Source organism: Pantherophis guttatus, chromosome 1 (genome assembly GCF_059756535.1).
Source record: "Pantherophis guttatus breed Tessera chromosome 1, ASM5975653v1, whole genome shotgun sequence".
NCBI lineage: Eukaryota > Metazoa > Chordata > Lepidosauria > Squamata > Colubridae > Pantherophis > Pantherophis guttatus.
In genome coordinates this window covers 192,776,625-192,797,767 of record NC_142063.1, presented here as the reverse complement: position 1 = coordinate 192,797,767, position 21,143 = coordinate 192,776,625, and the positions used below count along the sequence as shown (strand labels likewise).

Below are 21,143 nucleotides of genomic sequence, written 5' to 3'. Positions count from 1 at the left end.
TTCCCCTGCCATGCCCACCAAGCCACACCCACAGAGACGATAGTAAAAAAAATTGAATCCCACCACTGATAAGGATGAGAGAAGGCTACTACGAATGTCTCTGCAATACAGATACTGGAGGAGCACATACTCTCTTGCTTCTGTGTCCAGAGTCACAGAGGTATTGTCTCTCCAGGTAGGGAATTTTCCTGCAGTGGCCTCCAAGGACAGCTGAAGGAACATCATGCTAGAATAAAGGCCCTCTGGGGAATGGGTATTTTGAAATTGGTTAAATATGCCATGGGGGAGGGAGAGTACCTGGATTCACTGGCAAAAAAAAGATTGGGGACCTGACTAGAGTTGGGTGATCTTGTGCCTGCTATTTAATTAGTGCTTTGGCTTGATCACATCCCATGCTGACTCGAAGCCCAAGGATGAGATATTCATTGGTACTGCCTTCTTCCATGTGGATTGAAAGTCATCCCTCATAGTTAATGGGAGAGGCCAAGGGGAAAAAGGATCCTTTGAGCCAATAGTTAGGCTCAATAGTTCACCAACACTCCATATTCAAGAGGCTTGTATCCAGTCTCAGGGTGGCATTGAAGACACATTTTGGGACTGAAAGGACCGATCTTGGATAGAACAAGCTCTAATAATCAAAATTGGAAAAGGACCCCAGCGTTCACAGATTTATTGGAATAGGTTCCAATAAATAGGTTCCCCCATGTTTTTCATAGAAGAGGGGAAGTTTAAAAAAAAAAAAAAGATTCCCACTGATTGCCCTAAAAAATCTTTCCTGGGAGCTGGAGAGTCCTGCAGGGGAAAGAGTAACTACCAAACATTCACCATCATGTTGTGTTTATTGCCTTAATTAATCTGTTGTGGATTTTAAAATTAAAATAGTGCTTTGTGATTAAAAGAATACTATGCACTGATGTTCTACACATTCTGATCCAGATTATTAGCAGATTAAGTATCATACGAAGTGCATTGTGACAGAAAATGTGGATGTTGGAAATCATTACTCTGTTTCTCCTGTAGGTTAATTGTAACATTTGTTGACCTCCAAACCCTTTTTTGTAGATGATATCATTATTATTTAAGATTTAACCTTCAGTTTGATTCACTGTCTGGGACTGGTAAAAACTTTAAAACTCCCAACCAAGGACCTAAGAGCTATTAAGATAGCTTACTACTACTACTATTATTTACTTTATTCATTAAACATGAAACTCAGTCAACTGAACATTCAAAAATGCATCACAAATACCATTGACTATTAGTCAAATACATGACTAGTAGTCATACTATTGACTACTACTACTACTACTACTATTATTATTATTATTATTATCATCATCATCATCATCATCATCATCATCATCATCATCATCGTCAATGCTATTATTATTAAAGATTTAGTCTTCAATTCGATTCAGTGTGGGACTGGTAAAAACTCAATAGTTCAAGTCCTAACCAAGGATCTAAGAGCTACTAAGGATGATGATGATGATGATGATGATGATGATGATGATGATGATGATTACCAGTATCATTATTATTGTTGTTGTTGTTGATTTAGTCTTCAATTCAATTCACAGTCTGGGAATTTTATGGCCTTTTAAAATACTGTAATAAACTGCAAATGGTGGAAAAGCTTCCAGAGAGGCAGTCCCTCAAATTGCCTGCTCCCATGCCATGAAGAGTTTATAGGTTAAAACCAGCACCCTGAATTGGACCCAGAAGCAAACTGGCAACCAGTGCAGCTCACAGAGCTGAGGTGTAACATGCTCTGCCCTAAGAACACACATAATTGTACCAGCTGAAGCTTCTGAATACTCTTTAAGGGCTGCCCCATGTAAAGCGCATTGCAGCAGTCCAGTCTGGAGGTGACTCTAGGGCAGTGATGGCTAACCTTTTTGCTGTTGCGTGCCAAAAGCGGGGGTCACAGGGGGGTCACGGGTGCATATGCCCACATCCATAATTCAATGTGCCCCGCCCTCCCGTGCACGCGCACATGACCCTCCCACATTTCCCCCTGCTTTTGGCACGTGATGGCACAGTGGGCCCGGTAGGCCCATTTTTCCTCCTCCCCAGGCTCCAGAGGCTTTCTAGGAGCCTGGAGAGGACAAAAACAGCCTTCCCGTGCCCAGTTTCCCGACTTCCGGTGGGACCGGAAGGCCTGAAAATCAGTTGGCTGGTGCGCACATGCACACTGGAGCTGAGCTAGGGCAACACTCGCGTGCCCACCAATATGGCTTCATGTGCCACCTGTGGCACCTGTGCCATAGGTTTGCCATCACGGCTCTAGGGCATGAGTGACTGTTAGGACCTACTAATCTAGCAACAGATGTATCTGGCACATAAGAAAAAGCTGCGCAAAGGTCTTTCTAGCCAAGAGTTCCATATGCACATTGAGCAGGTGTTGTGAGTCTAGAACAGGGGTATCAAACTCAAAGCCCGGGGCCCAGATCTGGCCTGCAGGGTGCTTTGATCTGGCCCATAGGGCCACCCTGAAAACAGCAAAGGACTGGCCTGCGGTGCCTCTGCCAATGAAAATGAAGCATGGGAGGGCTGCATGCGGCCCTCCTGAGCTCTATTTTTGCTGGCAGAGGGTTGCAGGAGGCCGTCGCAGCTGAAAACGTAGCTCGGGAGTCCGTTTTCTTTGGCAGAGCGCTTAAGCCACCACAGGTGCCCCTGACATGAGTGATGTAGAGCTGGCCATGGCCACCCTGGCCACACTCACTCTGGCCCGAGGTCAAACACAACCCTGATGCGGCCCTCAATGAAATCAAGTTTGACATCCCTAGTCTAGAAGGACCTCCAGATTGTGCACTAGGTCTGTCTGGAGTAGTGCAACCCCATCCAGCATGAAAGATGACATAGTCCTAGAATCAGAAAGCCCCCACCCCCACAAAAGCCACTCAGTTTTGCCAGGGTTCAGCTGAAGCCTGTTGTTCCCCAACTAGATTCTCACAGCCTCCAAGATATTATAATAAGAATCTCATTAGCATCACTTGATTGATTCACCAGGGCCAGAGATATATAATTGGTTATCATCAGCATATTGATACCTCATCCCATGGCAATGGATGAGCTCACCTAGTGACTTCATGTAGATGTTGAAAAGGAGAGGAGAAAGCACCAAGCACTTCCGGGCCAAGGGAAGACCTCTCCTCCCCAATCATCACAGACCTGAATCATCCCTGAAGGAAGGTGAACCAACATAACACCCTCCCATCCACCCCAGTCCTCTGAGCAATTCAGAAGGATAATGATCTCATTATATAGGTTAATGATCTCATTATATAGGGCAAAGATGAACATATATGTATGTGAACAACATATATGTATGTGAGCTGCCTTGAGTCTTCAGAGAGGGGCGGCATATAAATTTAATTAATTAAATTAAATTAAACAATAATTATTTATTTTTATCAGTCCCTATCAATCCACTCAGGGCCAAAATCTCTTCACTGAAGGTTAGGACCATGATCTGTCGTGCTGGCTTGGTGTAGGTTGGTGGATAGATATTTGTTGACTTCACAATTGAGGGCTGGATGAGAGTGACTAGCCTAAATTACCTAGCCAGCTGCCTAAGGTGCCTGGTGTGGCACTTAACCTCAACACTAGGCCAGCTGGATAGCTTGCTAGAGAGACAGACAGACAGAACTCACACATGCACAAATACGCGCGCACAAATACACACACACACACAGATGCACGATCAATTGCTTCCCTTCCTTAAAGATTCCTAGCATATTTTGCTAGAAGCTCTTCCTCTGCCACAAATTTTGGGTGAAGGGAAAGTTATTTGTGATTCATTAGTCTTTACCAGTGCAGAAAAACTAGCATCACAGCATCCTTGACCCATTCAGTCTCTTGATACATTCAGCCTCTTAAAAACTTCAAGTTGAAGCAAGTCCACTACTTCTGAAGCAATCTGTTGAAAGAACTTCTCCCAGTAGGAAGCTGATGCTAAAATATGTTTCTATGTAGCCTTCTGTCAATAGAAGACCCTATCACCAACCTACCTTTGGTATTCTTTACTGTTGGCACCATTCCATCATGTTAGATTAAACTGGTTGGGTTTTGCACCCATTTGGATTGTTTTCAGGCTGACTAGAGTCCCTACACTTTTGCTTTTGTTTTGTTTCAAACGAATGCGTCCCCTTGAAAGCCTGCAGACCTGAGCAATTTACTGCTCTTGGAACTTTGCCCCCAATCTAGATATGAAGCATAAATGAAAATCCTTCATTATGTTTATACATTGTCCTCTTACTGCTCTGCTCTTATCTCCTTCAAATTCCAAAAAGGCTTATGGCTGTGATAATTTATGTTGAAATAAGCAAAGGTTTGGTGCACAATGTGGTGGAAGATGAGGAGAAAGTATTTTCTGAGCCAGAATTAGCATCCCTATGCTGTTATTCCAACCCTTGTGGTTCCTAACTGTATACAGTTAACGTCATATTTTAGCTAGTAGTATTTGATTCCATAGTACTTGCCTCTGGTACACACCTTTCTTGATTAATTGATTATGCGCCTTAAAGTCAGTATTGACTCCTAGCAACCGCAAAGATGTCTTTAGGATGATACGTTTGTAACCTGCATATATTTGCATAAATATAATAATATGAACTTTGTCATTTGTGTCTCAAGTGAGAACTTTGAATTGATTGGTTCTGTGAGCCATTTGTTTGTTTTCTTGGCTATGCATGGTATTCTTAAGAATCTTTCCCAACATTAAAGTCCAAAAGTGGGATTCCCACATTCTGGGGGAGACAGTGCTGATTTTCTGATTTTTCTCTAGTGAAACGTGTTCTCTTATGGTACATTTTTGGAGATATGTAGGTGATGCTTTATAAAAGGCAAAATTACTGGGCATATTCAAATGGTGCTTCAGATTTATTTTCCTTCTTTTGCTGAATTTTAAGTATCTAAGAAGCCTGGAAGGATTGCATTATAGAGTAGTGTACATGTATAATGTAGTGTAGTAATAGTATTATTAGTATTAGTATAGTATTACTATTACTATACATAGTAACTATTTATTACTAATTACTATTATTATACATATACTGTATAAAAATAAATCCTTCTTCCAAACTACACAAATACATACATTATTTTTTTCCTTCCATCTAGTCCAAATATCTGTTTACTTACCGTAGTAGATGTGGATAACTGTGTCTCAATTTTGGCTGTATCATTGCAAGTACAGTCAGAGATATTGGGAGTTTGCTAAAATCCCACTTCAGAATTAAGTACAGCACAAACATTTGTAGGAATAAATAAATACAAGGTACAACAAGTAGAAAATATCCCCTGTAACTTGCAGGGCTGGATGGAGGTGGGAATTTGATTGTCCTTAGAATGTGAAAAGGTTTTACAAGCTCCTGTTGCCACATGTCAACATTATTGTTGCATCCACTCTGTGTAATGTACTTCTTGCTCTTGAAGTTTGCTTCTGTCTTTTCTCAACTTTACTACTTTATCCACTGCAGGAAGTATCAAGAGAATAATAAAAGTGAAACTATAACAATAGTTTTCTCTTTATCTCAGAAGGATGTGGGTTGGTTTTTTTTTTTTAAATAGTATTTATGGTTGAAGAGCTGAGTGTCTTTATGATGCAGTAAATTAATGCCAATGTTTTAAAATGTTTTTAAGATTTGTAGGCAGACATAACCACATTATTCTTGCTGGATGATTGGAAACACAAACATAAAATGCCCACAGGGCAACTAACAATGGCTAGTATGATAATACCAAAATTTAAACCAACAATCTAATTGGTAAGTGTTCCTGTGAGTTTTAATTAATTAATTAATTAAAAAAGAAAGAGTAATCTGAACTTTCCTAGATAATATGAGGGCCATCACAGAGAAGACCATCACTTCCTTCCTGCCTTCCTCTGATTTCATGGTACAGGGGAGGTACAAGTAATTCCACCCCACCCCCCGGGATGTTCTTATTGGATGGGTTGATTCTTTTTTACAGCCTGTGGGGCTCTATGGCAGATTCAAGTGGTGACCAGTCTAAAGAAACATGTTTGTGAGATATGGCTGTCCTCCAGGGGTGAAATCCAGCAGTTCTGACAGGTTCTGGAGAACCGATAGCGGAAACTTTGAGCTGTTCGGAAAACTGGTAGCGAAAATTTTGAGTAATTCAGAGAACCAGCAAATACCACCTCTGGCTGGCCCCAGAGTGGGGTAGGAATGGAGATTTTGCAGTATCCTTCCCCTGCCACACCCACAAAGTGACATCACGCCCACCAAGCCATGCCCACAGAACCGGTAGTAAAAAAATTTGGATTTCACCACTGCTGTCCTCTCATATACTTTTGTATCTTTATGAATGTATTGGTAGCACAGGCCACATGAGCTAAAACTGAGCTAACCATACTTAAAGTGACTAATCGGCCTGAAGAGCAGATGACACCATGGTTAAGTGTCATTTGCCTTTGCACAGCTCCGTGTTGTATACCGGTTGCACCTGTTCCCAGAGTGGGAGTCCCTACTCATGGTCACTACACGTTTAGTCACTTCCTGGTTGGACTACTGCAACATGCTCCACATGGGGCTGCTTTTGACAAGTATTCAGAAGCCCCATCGTTTGTGGATGTTGGTTGTTGGAACATATGACACTTCGGCCTCACATGCTGCTTTGGCAACCATGTATTTCTGAGTATAATTCAAAGGTGTTGGAGGTCACCTTTAAAAACCCTTCATGGCTTGGAACCAGATTATGGACAGCACCATCTCTCCTCAAAAGTGTCTGCTACATTGGACAGAAGTATTATGCTCTGGTCCCATCCATTTCAACCTTGCGAAGTAATCCAGACAAGAAGCATACCCAGAAGTACTAGTTCTAGATTACTTGCAAGTTTATCTTAATAGAATCATACAAGTTGAAAGAACACCTCCCCCACCTTCCCTTTACAGTGCAAGAAACTAGGGAGGGTCCCTTCTGAGATGTTTGCCACACCTCCATTGGTTCTGTGGGCTGAGCTACTCTTAGCCGACTGTTGTCTAGTCTGAGGCTCTTCTTCTTTTCTCCCAAAGTCATTCTTACATACCATTCCGTTCAGTGGTGGGATTCAAATAATTTAACAAATGGTTCTCTGCCCTAATGATTTCTTTCAATAACCAGTTTACCAAACTGTTCAGAAAGTTAACAACCGGTTCTCCCGAAGTGGTGCGAACAGGCTGAATCCCACCACTGATTCCATTCCATTAGAGAGTGCCATCTGGCAGGACCCAGGAAACGGGCCTTTTCTTCTGGGCACTCACTCATTGGAATCTCATTTCTCCCAGGATTAGATCTGATTTAACCTTTTTTGAATTTTCACATGGCATTAGTAACTTGTCTCTGCTTGAAGCTCTAATAATACAGTTTTCTTGGCAAAGTTTTTCAGACGTGACCCTTGCCTTCTTCCTAGGGCTAAGAAATAGAGACACTGGCTCAAAGTCATCCAGCTAGCTTTGTGACTAAGGCAGGACTAGAACTCAGAATCTCCCGGTTTCTAGCCTGATTCCTTAACCACTGCACTGGCTTTGCATCCCAAATAACCACTTCAAATTGGCTTTGCATCCCAAATAATGTACTCCCAATGAATATTTTTTTCTTTGATACTATGATACAGTTTAGAGATCTTAAACAATATTAAGAGTTTCATTCTGTTCCTTTTGATTCAGAGGATAGGACAGAAAGCTCTTCTTGATCCCTCAGTGTACCTTTTGTCATCCATAGTTTTCTCTCTTATTCATAGTGAGTCGTGCTGTCGGCCAGGTAGGAGGAGGAGGAGGAGGAGGAGGAGCTGGGGGCGGATGACACTGCTGCTTTCAGCACTCCACGCAAGCTAGGGGCAGAGCAAATGAAGCTCAATTACGCAAATACTGGAGGCACTGAGAATGTGCCACATCACTTATGAGCATGACTGGAGCTGACTGTGAATCATGGCTGTTGTTAAAGCTTTGTGTATCAGTTCAAGTGGGCAGAAACAGGGCGCTTTTTCAAATGTAAGGTTGAAGCTAATGAGCTGTGAGCTTGTAAACATTGCAATTTCACAGATTCTTGTATTCAGTCTTTTTCTCTCTCTCTCTCTTTTTCCTCCCTCCTCCGGTTACTTTTTCAGAGAACAAGGTCAAGACTTGCCACTGTGTCTCTGTAGATTTTTAGCTGCTAAAAGGAGGGTGGGGGGTGGGTGAAAATCAATGGTTAACAACTTTAAAAAAATCTGCCTTCACTAAGAAAAGCTCAATTTCAGATAGCAGTAGGTACAATTGTTTGCAATTGTGGCAAAGACTGAGTCAGGATTTTGGCTTGCATGCCAAAGTTTTCCACTGGGATTTGCTCGAACAGCTACCAAGTTTTACTCTCAAATCTCTATGTTGTTTTTGCTGGGGTTTGCTCTTCTCCTGGCAGCCAATTCCTGTTTACCAAATAAAATTGGCTTCGTCTCCTTTGTAGATTTTCCAAGCGTATAAGTAAAAACTGCTTCTCTCACTTAACATGGCTTAAAACAGGCTTTTGTCTCCAAAACGGTAATAAGTAGAGAGGGATGGATGGAGAAGGATGATAAATAACCTGGCACAGTCATATATTTTGAAGGAGGGGGGGAAACCCCGCCTCCTTGAATAATATAGTCAGTTGTTTATTAGTAAGAGCATATTTAAACATGTACTCAGGTGACCATTGTGCAGGTGTGGGGAAGCCATATTCTTCCAGATGTTGTTGAATTACCATCCCCAGTAAATCTCAGCAGCATGGAAAATAGCAAGGGATTCTACTAAGTGTAGCTCAGCAATATTGAAATTCCTGTATTTCTGTTGCAGCGTGGACTGATTATAATATGCTACAGTACATAAGTAAGCTATCCTAGTGGAAAATTGTTTCAGTTAACCCACCCAACATTACTTTTCCATTTGTACTTGGCAGGGGCCATAAAATAGCTCATAAATGAAGGCTAAAAAAAAGGGTGAAATGCATATATATCTTTACATTCCTCCTGTTTGTATTTATCAATAGTTTGCTAGCTAATCCTTTCTTCTTCTTTTTTTTTAATAATTCTGCCCACTACAAACCTCTGGCCTGGCTCAATCATGTTGCTGTAAAGACAGCCCAACTGTCAAAACAGCTGTCAGAAGGAAACACGGCCCAGGTGTGTTGGTGGCTGTATTTTCAGAGCTGGGTTTCTGTATTAGAGCTTATCAAGGTGGCAACTGCACACAATGACAGAAGTGGGGATGGGGGTGCTGGTCAGCTTTGCCAGAACTACTTCTGGACAAGAAAAGGGAGGTCACACATCAGGCCTTGCAAGGTCCCCTCCTGCTTTTCTGTCCAGGGCTGCAACATTCCACTATCCTCGACCTCTGAACTTGCCTGCCAGAATAACTTTCTAGAATCTCTTCCCACCTGATCTTGTTATCCTTTTTTCCCTTTTTGCTGTGGAATTAGCCGCCTTCTTCACTTCCTGCCACTTGTTCCATTTCTGTCCCCTCACAGCTGCAGTGTCAGTAGTCCTGTGAGGGGACGCAATGCATTTATGTCTAAAGACAAAAGTTTGTATAAGCGATAAAGTATTATGAAAGTTGCAGTTTTGGAAATGTTGTGAACAATGCTCAGAATTGTATCTTTTTTTATCACGTAATAACTTTCCTTCTCCCTTTACACACACACACACACATTAATCTTTGTGGTCAAAAAGGAAAATCTGGATCTCTCAGGATGCAGCATCTAATATTCTCATTGGTTACTAAAAATCCAATTTTCCCGCATGTGTAAGGTGCAATTCTTACTTAAATATTCCATGTATATATTTTGAGTTATGAAAAAGCCACAGCGTTCTAAAAACATGATGCCAATCCTGGTTCTTTTGGTGGCTAACATTCTAGCTGATCATGACTTCATTTGTCTACATTTTCCATTCTTGCCTAAATGGGCAATGCTAAATGACTCATCAATCAGCTCTGATGGACAGGAATCTCTCCCAGCTGCAGAGTGAACTAGCTTCCTTTTGTTGGAGCTTCCTTCAAGCGCCTGAGGATTGACTTCCTGCTCCCTCTTCCTATTATCTAGGCCCCATTTGCATCAGAAAGATCCTCTTGGCAATCGATTATTCACCAGGTCTTCCTCAGAGTCCTTTGTGACTTTGGCCAATGCAGAAGGGTGTAGTAAAAGGATGATTCAGGCTAGAGTTAGCATTGGAAACCTGCCTCTAGGTGGGTGAGCTGAGAACAGGATCACTGAATTTTCAAGTATTAGTCACTCACAAGGTCCAATGTAAATGGGGATCAAGATTCTAATTTACAGGGCAGAGGGGCTGGTCTGGGGAATAGCTATATCATATTGGCCTAATTTCAGGGGATGTTGCAAAAAAGAGCAGCCATGCTATTCAAACAGCACATCATCTCAATGGGAGTGAGTAGTGCAGAGGAAGAAATTATATTAGCCCATGGGAGTGGATGGCTTTGAAGTGCCTTAATTTCCCCAGAATTGATCTCAAGCATCTTGAAAAACTGGTCACCTAGCAGTCTTCAAAATGAAGGGCTAAATGTATCTTTGGAGAACACTCATTATTTGTGTGCTGTCAGTCATACAGAGGTATATCTAATTTTACAGAAGATGTAAACAACAGCTCCTGAACCAAATTCATTTCTATTAATTCTGATGGTTCTGCCCAGTATTCTCTTTACTGTTCAATAGATGCAGGGTTTTTAATGCTTTCTTCTGAGAACAAGCTAATGAGTTTTACAGTGGAAAGCTGAGGTTGCCACTAATTTCAGAGCTGATACTGCATGCAACAAAGACACCAACATTTGCCCCATTACTCTATCCACTGATCACTTGCTCTTTCCCATTCATTCCCCTCCCCCAATTTTATTTTTCAAGGATGAAGGTGGAGTGGGGGGGGCACGATTTTTTTAAAAAAGCTTTTTCAGTAGACATTTTGTGCCTTGCTGGATTGGCTCTTGAGGGATGTAGTTTGGCTGGCCCAGCCAGAATTACATAGCAGGGCAGGTGGGGAGGGGTTTGTGGGTGGTGCTTGAGAGATGAGACTTTTCTCCTGGGGGGAGGGCAGTTCTTTTTCTGCAAAACGCAAGTTTAATGGCCAACTTACTCTGCTGAAAAAGCCAAATGCATGCTTTGAAAAGCTATGGTTTTTGATGCAATATGCAAAGAACAAAAAAGCTGCTGTCAGCTGCATGCAAGAGTTGGAGAGAGAGTTTGTATTCTGTGCGCTCGCTCTCTTTTTCTGTGGGAGTTATTTCCTGTTGTTGACTCCAGTTCTTTATTTAGAACCACCTTAGCTACTCAGCAACTGCTCGTTGGAGAGGGGGTTGGAGGGAGGAACAGCAGCAGCGTGAATACAACTTCTAAAGGTTCCTTTCAAACAGATAGCCTTGCTTTGCTTCATTAAAACGAAGCAGCTTTCCTTGGTGGAAGACAAGAAACTTTTCCTCATACACACAACTGCATTTCCTTCTGATAGTGCCACCCACACTTAGCAGAGAGCCAAGCCCCACCCTCCCGCACACCCAAGAAGCAGCAAATTATGCTTCGGAGGTGCCTGCTCTCGTCACATCAAAAGCAAAGTGCATGAGATTTCTCTACAGAAAATGATGGGCTTCTTTTGTGCTTTACAAAGGATAGCTTCACCCTGCTGTAAAAGTAAAAGTTATAAATCAACTGCGTGGAAGAATGAAAGGGCCGTCAACTGGTGTATTTTCTGATTGTGGATGCTGTTCTTTTTGGCTGACACTTGGGTTTCTTAGGCTACCCATGCAGTCTCAGGCACTTTCTGTCTCCCAATAGTAGCAGAGTCCTTTACAATGGATGCCAGAGACGAAAGTCCATCCCAGCTGTTGACCTGGGAATCTCAACAAGCAGCCATACTTTTTCAAAAGTCCAGTTGTAGGCATGGATATATGGATTATGAGCTTTGTGTCTCATTTTTTTTCCCCTTCAGGAGCTCAAGGCAGCAGACACAACACTCCTGCCTCATGCTTTTTTCCACAAATATCCTTGTGCTTTTCCTTAAGCACCCTATCTACACTTAGAATAAAAAAAAAGTCTAGCAAAGAATGGCAATAGACCCTTTTTGGTCAGTGTAAGTTGTTCATTCACAACATCCAGTGAGGAAGAAATTCAAATACTCTAAAATGAAAATTTAGCATAAATTATTGGGGGTAAAGGGCTGGATTTTGATACACATACTGATTCTTCCAGTAATTGCCACCATCTCCACACTGGTCAAAATAACCAGGAAACTCAAATGGATGTTTCTGGGGATTTTGTCTTCCAAAACTAGACACAGCGAAGTCCCATTGATTTTGATATGCTTTAACATTTGGTTTAATGGTGCCCAGGTTAGCATGCATTCAGAACCACCAGACAAAAATGCAATATGAAACTCACTGATTTGTTTTCTAGCAGGCCAGTTCCCTTGGTGATGGGAGTAAGTTGTGGGGGGCAGGGAGCTTTATATATCATCCTGAATTCCAGTTCCCCCAGCTGTTTTCCGATAAACAGGTTCTTTGGTTCTTCGTGATGACAGGGGCCGAAGCTCTCTAACATTTTAACTTTTCCCTATAACATCTAAAAAAAAATCTGTAAATTTGTCTATGCAATTTATACAATTTACATAGTTGAATTGTAAACTTTGAGATCCTGTAGTGAAGAACTTTGCTGAAGCCTTAATAACGTAGTGCAATATTATGAAATTCATAAACAACCTCAAAGCAACCAGACTCTAGGCCAGGCATGTCCGATCCATCGTTTGCCAGGTCACACACGACCTGGGATGGTTAGTAATGCGACCCCAAAAGATTGTAAACTTTAAACATTATTACATGATTGTATATACATCTACTGTATTATATATTTTATATGGGAACCAAGATAATTTCTTTTCACTCAATGTGGCCCAAGCAAGCTGAAATGTTGGACACCCATGCTCTGGGCAGTTTACACTGTATAATAATATATAGCAATAATAATAATAATAATAATAATAATAATAATAATAATAATAATAATAATAATAATAATAATCAGAAGTCCACCTTACTGGAATCTGCTCGCATAATCCACCGATACATCTTGAGAACGCTTGGGAAGTGTTCGACTAGTGATTGGGATACGAAATCCAGTGTGGTCATCTCGTTTGCTGTGTATATTGTCTTATAATAATAATAATACAATATAAAAATCTTGATGGTTCTAGAAACAATGCTAAAAGGTCCCACAAAGAAGCCATGTCTTTACAACTTTCCAAGAGGTCATGAGAGTGGGGTCTGTCTTCATCTGTGGGGTAAGGCGGGGTTACGAGTTAAATTGGAAAAGAGAACATCTACCTTCAGGCCATTTCTCTGTTGCACTTCTTGGCTGTAGATGTTATTTAGTTATTCTTTCTGCTTAGAAAATAACCGAGTGATTTCCAGATGATCAATCCTCTTCTTAATGGTTGTTAGACATTGTAGCACAAATAGAAGAGAATTTTAGATTCTAAGCATAGTTGTAGTTTAAGCTTGAGCTTGATAACATAGAGATGACAGAACGGTTTTCAGAGAGGGTGTTCAGTTATCAGTTTGCCATGAGTTTCTTGCCCAGGAATTCCAAAATGCCAGAAGATTAAATCTATGATGACTTGTGGGTTACAACATGCTTTTTATAATCTGAGAATATTGCTTTTGTTGGCTACTAATATTTGTTCAATTGCTTCCCTTGGTAAGATATAGTAACCAAGAATGTGCCCAGATTGTTGTAAAACAACTATTTTACAACAATTTAGGATTCAAAGTGTTTTGCACAGTCTTAATATGTGGGGATGGTATGGCCTCTTGGTTAGCCACCATTTGGCTGCCCAGCTGTTACTGTTGTTACTGTTATTTACACTCAATGATTGGCAAAAAAACCCTCACCCCTGCAAATCTACTTGAGTGCAGAATGGAGTATAGGGCAGTGGTGAAATCCAAATTTTTTTTACTACCGGTTCTGTGAGCGTGGCTTGGTGGGCATGGTGTGGCTTGGTGGGCATGGCAGGGGAAGGATACTGCAAAATCTCCATTCCCACCCCACTCTGGGGCCAGCCAGAGGTGGTATTTGCCAGTTCTCTGAACTACTCAAAATTTCCGCTACCAGTTCTCCAGAACCTGTCAGAATCTGCTGGATTTCACCTCTGGTATAGGGGCATCACTGGAACAGAATTGTATATCCAGCTTCAAGGTAATTTTGCAACTACTTCTTCCACTTTGGAGAGTGAATGAAAAGAACTTAGATCAGGGATAGGGAACCATGGTCCTTTTATGACTTGTGGACTTCAACTCCCAGAATTCCTGAGCCAGCATGTGGCTCAGGAATTCTAGTAGTTTAAGTCCACAAGTCATAAAAGGGCCATAGTTCCCCACCACTGACTTAGGTGAATAATTTGATAAAGCTCTAAATCCTAGATGAATTTCATAGCCTCGTAGAATGTAAGAATTGGAAGGTATCTTGGAAGTCAACTAACCCAACTCTTTCCGATGCAGGAACCATTACTACAGCATCCACAAGCAGTTGGCCATCATAGAACAGAATTTTAGAAATATTTCATTCAGGTTTTTATTGTAGTAAGTACTATGAACAATACTTTTTTAAGAGAAAGAAATGCACAATTCCTGTGGTGTTCACTGGCCTTGCACTTACATTTAATGGAGCAGAATGGAGTGGGAGTTGAGTCTAAATCTGACATTCTCACATTGAATTCTGGCAATGAATTTATTTCTAAATTTGGTGATGCAGAGTGAATTTTTGTATGTATGTCTATTTGTGTGTCTGTTTTAAGAGAACTTAAAATGTAGAAGTTCGCTTAAGTTCAATTAAAATTGCTTATACTATGTGTTTACTATCTTCAAAAAAAATCACATTTTGTTAAAAAAACCCCAACTTCTCCCCTTCAAAATAAACTGTAATTCTCAATACTGAAAATAAACTGCACAATGCTTTCATTCTTATGAAGAATCAGTTCTGATTACACATCATGATAACATACCAATATAGAAACTAACTTCAGATTACTTATCATTCACCATAAAATTTATACAGACACCCACCTCTCCCTTGATGACATACAAAAGACAGTAATCATATAAGTATAAAGCTAAGAGAAGATAACAGATGTTAAAAATAATGGAGTCACACCAGTACCTTGCCAATCCCTTGGGGGCCCCTGGGCTGATGGCATGACCAGGTTTTGATTAATTAAAAATCAAGATGAGTCCTGGTTTTTCTAAGGAGAAAGAGAAGACTAAGAATTGCAATTGTGGATTACAATAATACATAAAGTATGTTTTATTAAACTTATTTATATTTAATAATAATTTATTTGATTTAAACAAAAATATAAAAGTTTACTCCAAGGAAAATATTAGATTGTAAAAGTATGGGAATCTAAATAATTAAATATGGTTACAGTAGGATGCAAGTTCTTCAGAACATATTGGATAAAGTCTCCATTCTCACAACCATGTTGGGTATCTAAAATTGGGGATATGTCTATCATTTCTATTGTTTAGTCTTGAATTTAAAAAGGTTATATTGCATGAAACATTAAAGATTGCACTTCCAGATGAATTTCATTTTTCAGACATGCCTTCTGTACTTCTAAAATATGATTCGATTACAGGAAGATAATTGACTGATATCAACTGCCTTGATATTATTTATTTGCTCATTACCTTAATTATTTTTATAAATAACTCAAGGTGGTAAACATACTTAAATACAGGTAGTCCTCAACTTACAACAAACACTTCATTTAGTGATCATTCAAATTCACAACGGTACTGAAAAAAGTGACTTAATTTGTTTTTCACTTATGATCATTGCAGCATCCCCATGGTCACATGATCAAAATTCAGATATTTGACTCATATCTATAATCATTGCAGTGTTCAGGGGTCATGCAATAGTGACAATGACAAGCAGTCAATGAGGAAGCCAGATTCATCTAACAATTATGTTATTAACTTAACAATTGCAATGATTCACTTAACTGTGATAAGGTCGGAAAAGGGGACAAAACTCACTTAACAACTGTCTCACTTAGCAATAGAAATTTTGGGCTCAATTGTGGTTGTAAGTCAAGGACTATGTGTATTCCCTCCTCCTACTTTCCCCACAATCTTCTGAAGTTAGTTGGGCTGAGAGAGAATGGGTTTCAAAGGCTTTCATGCCTAAGGCAGGACTAGAACTCAGTCTCCTGGTTTCTAGCCCCATGTTTTAATCACTCGACCCATCAGGCTTTCACAAATCATGACCAGTAATATTACTATGGTAAGTCCTAAAACTTTATTTTCTCAATGCATTTTGTTGGAAGAAAAATCCAGTCCGGTTCCAAGGCAGGAGACAGGCGCTGGAAATAAAATGGAGGCTGATTGGAAAGAAGGGCTTTGTTTATTGATGAGCAGAAACAATACCAGCATGTTGGGACAGCTGACAAATTGGTTTGATGAGTACATGGATTTTTATAGGGTTCTGAGATGCTGCAGGGGGTTGTGCAATGTAGTGAGCCTGGTGTCTTTTGCTATTCTAACGGTGGTGGGTTAATCCTATTATGTCCTGTTCTTAGAATTTGGATGGGGGATGTAAATTTTAATCCCATCATCTGGAGATGAAGGTGTTTTGTTTGTGAATAGATTGGCCCAATCTTTCTTAATGGGCACGAAATATCCATTTCTAAAGACTTCAGGCATCTGCTGGAGGCTGTTGGGGCTGCTTTCTGCCTTTAAGATTTTTCTCCATTTCTCCTTTGGGGAAATATAATAACCTTTGCGCAGCTGTGGGTTTTGCGCCAGTTATGCCCTTTCCTGGACCAACAATCCCTACTCAGAGTCACTCATGCCCTAGTCACTTCCTGTCTTGACTATTGCAACATGCTCTACATGGGGCTGCCCTTGAAGAGCATCCGGAAGCTCCAGTTGGTGCAAAATGCAGCGACCCACATGGTTTTGTGCAGACCCTGGTGTATCACCTCTCCTGCGGTAGCTGCATTGGCTGCCGATTTGCTTCCCGGTGCAATTCAAGGTGCTGGTTGTCACCTTTAAAGCCCTTCATGGCTTGGGACCAGGTTATCTGAGGGACTGTCTCTTGCTGGTCACATCTACCTGACCCATCAGAGCGGGGAGGCAGGGAATGCTATGGGCCCCATCCCCAAGGGAGATACACCTGGTGGGACCCAGAAGAAGAGCCTTCTCTGTGGTGGCTCCCTCTCTGGAACATCATTCCCTCAGAGATTAGAAAGGCCCCCACTCTAATACTCTTCCAGAAGGCGCTGAAGACCTGGTTCTGCCAGCAGGCCTGGGGAACCCAGAGCGGGATGGAGCCCATTAAATGGCTCGTGTGATCTGCTGTTGTCAGGGTGGGGGGCTGGGGGGTGATTTTATTATACTATATTAATTTATTTGATTATTTTGATTATTTTATTGTTTTAAATATGGTTTTATATTCTGTAAGCTGCCTTGAATCTCCATGGGAGAATTGGTGGCAATATAAATTCAATAAATAAATAAAATTTGTCTCTTTAATATTCCCTAAAATATTTCATTCTGGGAGGGGGCAACGTCCTACAGCTTGGTGAATAATTAAAAGCCATAATTATTTAGTTTTTATTTTTAAGTGGTAGTCAACATTTGAACGTGTGTGAATGAAGTTTTAGAATACTTTTTGAAATATGTGTTACATTTAAAGTATTGATAAGAGTTCAATAGCTTTCCTTTACAGAAGTGATGGTTTCAATGCCCGGGAGGAGGAAAGAGTTTACTGAGTTTCTTCTTGTCCTTTTCATTCAACTAAAATGACGATTGTGTGCCAGGACCTGGATAATCTCATCTGCCTTGGAACCTAAGGAGAATCATCCTGGTTATTACTGGGAAGGGAGATTCTCTGGCCTGTCCTAGACTGGGAACCTGAAAAAAGATCCCGGAAGCAAGCAATGGAAATCTACTTCCTTAATGCTGCCAAGAAAAACCCATGGCATCGTCTGTTAAGTCACCAGAATTTCTTTTCCACTGAATGGATACCTTATTTAAGATTGCTAGCAGCACTATTGTTTCTATTACTGCTACTACTGCTGAATGCACGGTGTGATCACCCATTGAGTCCCCCGCTCTGGAACTCGTATTTTTGCGAATTAAGACTTCTATAGGGCGGCTGGGGGAAGGGGCATTTTATTGCCGTTGTCTTTGGCGCCCGGGTTGTGTGTGTCATAGGAACGGAATCCACGAACAAAAAAAAAAAAGAAAAAAAGTTCAGGATAGTCCACAGGCTCGATTCGAAATCGGATAGTTTGCGTGTGTGGCGTGTTGGTGCGGCTTACAGTACTTACTGGTCCCAGGCCTTGGGAGGAGTGCATCTCTTGCGGGCTCTTCCCCCCACCCCCAGCCTAAGAGCCACTCGATCTACACCGAATCGCCCAGGCTTCGTGACGGCAGGAAAACCCAGCTTTCATTTCTCCCTCGCACTGTCGTGCCGCGCCCGGGCGTTTCGCTTTTTCTTTTTTTCCCTCTCTCCCCCGGCTGCCTCTTAAAAAGAGTTACGCAATGCTCTGGTTAGGAGGGAGCTTTCGGCTTGCTCACCTACGCGTTTGGAGAGGGGGAGAGAAAGACAGAGTGGGGGTGGGTGGGGAAACCAAGGATCTCCTGGGAAGAGCGAGGAAAAAGTCCTGCACGAGTTGAGGGACGAAACAAGCCTCCCCTCCCCCCTCCTCGCACACATGCCAGGGAGAGAGGCCTCCCCGCCCCGGGAGCGAAGCCCCCGCTCTGCACTCACTGCCCGCCCACTTCTCTCGAGCGCGGCTCTGGCTGGCGAGGGGGAGCCCAGCTGTTGTCCCTTCTGCGGAGCCCGCCTGCTGTTGCTGCTCCTTTCAGGAACTCGCAGTCCTGCTCCAGTTTGACTTGTTGACTAATTTCAAGTTGTTGAATAGCTCGCGTGCTTATCATAGTTGCGGTTGGCTTCAAGCTGCAGACTCGCTGCTGTCGGGGACGGCGGGGTGTGTGGGGGGGGGGAGGCGGGGGGGGCAGAGAAGCTCAGCGTCAGCGCGTCCACACAGGAACTCCAGTCTGGCTGCGTTTTGTCCCCGAGAACCGCGCCAATTCTGCGCAATGGAAGCGGCGAGCCCAAGTACAGTGGCGTCTCCCTGCCATTTTCGGGCTGCCTGACTTTTTCTTTCGGAAACGAGAGTTGCTTGGCTCGGTTGCCGCCTTCTGTTTTTGAAAGAGTCGCCTGCGTGATGTAGGCGGCGTGTGCTGGAGGCTGAAAGGCTGGATCCAGGTTTCTTCCTCTGCTGCCTCCACTAAGATTGGAGCAGGCTGAATTCGCGTTTAGAGGTTGGGACTCTCAACCCAAAACCAGCCTCGGTCCGAAACATCCAAATTCCTGGCCAGCAACCTCAACAGCTTTGTAGAATTGGCACAATAGAACCGATACGCGTAGAGTCCCAAGAAAACCCATTCGAAAGGCCGTTTCGGATGGTTTCCAGAACTAGAGTACAAACCCGGAAGGTGTACAACAGAAGCCACTGGGCATGTGCAGAGGGCAGCCCCAAATCATTACGGCTCACCGGAGGGACTCAGGCGGGTCTGCCTCCCAGGGCGCCCAAGATGAAGGCTGGAACCAGCATGTTACCTTTGCATTTCGAAGGTATAGCCTTCCCTGGAGTGCCCATTCATCACCTTTATTTATTGGCTGATTGTTAATAAACCGTCCGCTCTTCCCAAGCCCCTCTCGCATCCGAGTCGGGCTGTGGATGGGGGGGAATGATAGCGACATTGACTGCGCCTGCTGTCACCCTTTCTCTCCCTGGCGTGTGCGGCTGGGGCGGGCGGAGGGTGACCGCGCGCCCGTGTTGTCTTCTGCAGCAAGCAGCAGATTTATATTAGCATAGCTGATCTCTTGGGACAAAGGCACATGTAAGGGAGAACGGGGCCCTACGCCCCGCCCTCCTTAGCTGGCCCAGCGAGGGGGCATGTGTCGCCTGGCTCCCAGGCCTTCTGAGGGAGGTGGGGCGGAGGGGAGTGGAGGGAGAGCCAGCGGCAGCAGCAGAAAAAGAGAAAAGGAGGGAGGGAGACGGAGTGCCTGCTTGCCTGCCTAGGGACATAGGCGGGGCTTCCAACGTGAGCCAAAGGGCAAGGAGCTTGCAGAAGCCTTTCCTCGCGTCACTCTCTCCGCCTGGCAAGTGCTGGAAGCGCAGGCTGCTGCTCTTCCAGCGCTCGCCTGCCTGCCTGCCTGCTCCTTCCCTCCCTCCCTCCTCCTCCTCCTCCTCCACCATTGTATAATGCTTCGTGATCGCCGCAGCCACAGGAAAGCGGAGGCTTAAATCCTCCCCGAGCGGCATTCGCTTCCCCGCCCCCCACCCTATTCCACCTCCTCTGTCCCACCGTCAGCCTCCCCCCTCCGCCCCCCCCCCGCGGGCGAGGAGAGTGACATATGGAGCGAGTGGAAGATTAGGAGCGTGCAGCGCGCGGCAAGCAGACCCTGATGCTTTAGTTCTCAGGAGGAACTGCATGTGGTAAGTTCAACTCGCCGCTGAAGAGGAGCGGGCCAAAGTGGGCGAGCGGGAGGGGGGGGCTTCTTCGTCGCCAGGAGTCACGCACAATCCAGCGGGGGATGTAATTGACTCGGTCAGCGAAGTGGGGGAATTGGAGGTGTGCGCGGGGAGGGGGGCGGGGAGATGCACTCTAGACAAATCTCGGGGGCCCTGTCTTAATAAATGTCTTCCTCGTAAGACGTCCGCGAGAAAGGCTCGGGAAACTCGGCTCTTCTATGTCTTGATTGGATTCCCCCCTTATAAACCCTTCGGATCATCGCCTTCCGAGAGAGCGATGGGCAGTAAGAAGAGGTTGGCTGAGTTACTTTTCTGGCCACAAAACCATTGAATCCCAACGTGCAGAGAGGATCGGAGGGTCCGATGTTCCTTGGAGCAGGTGTGTGTGCGTGCGTGCCTACTCGTGTGGCTTACGGCAGGAATGTAACTGTGCACGTTTTGTCGCTCTCTTCTTCACTCTCCGAGTGTGATATAGCGAGAGTTTTTCCAGAGCCATCTTTATACAGTGCAACTTGGGTTTTGCTTTGACAATTTTCAGTCTGTGCTGTGGAGTCCGAGATGCGGTGTGTAGCCGCTTACCAGT

At 43.3% G+C, this 21,143-nt stretch overlaps 1 protein-coding gene across 7 annotated transcripts in view; it reads left to right on the top strand.

The window, feature by feature from the left end:
• Window positions 1-21,143, top strand: part of SERTAD2 (SERTA domain containing 2) — a 154,968-nt gene that overhangs the window by 93,098 nt on the left and 40,727 nt on the right. The window contains exon 1 of one of the 7 annotated variants that reach the window (XM_034432443.3): window positions 19,317-20,524. The exons of 2 other annotated variants lie outside the window; for them this stretch is intronic. The gene's annotated coding sequence lies outside the window, so the exon portion shown is untranslated. Of the gene's footprint in view, window positions 1-19,316; window positions 20,525-20,700; window positions 20,940-21,143 lie in introns of those variants that run through there. 4 more of the 7 variants (XM_060689350.2, XR_015731242.1, XM_034432445.3 and 1 more) reach the window with 4 other exon arrangements.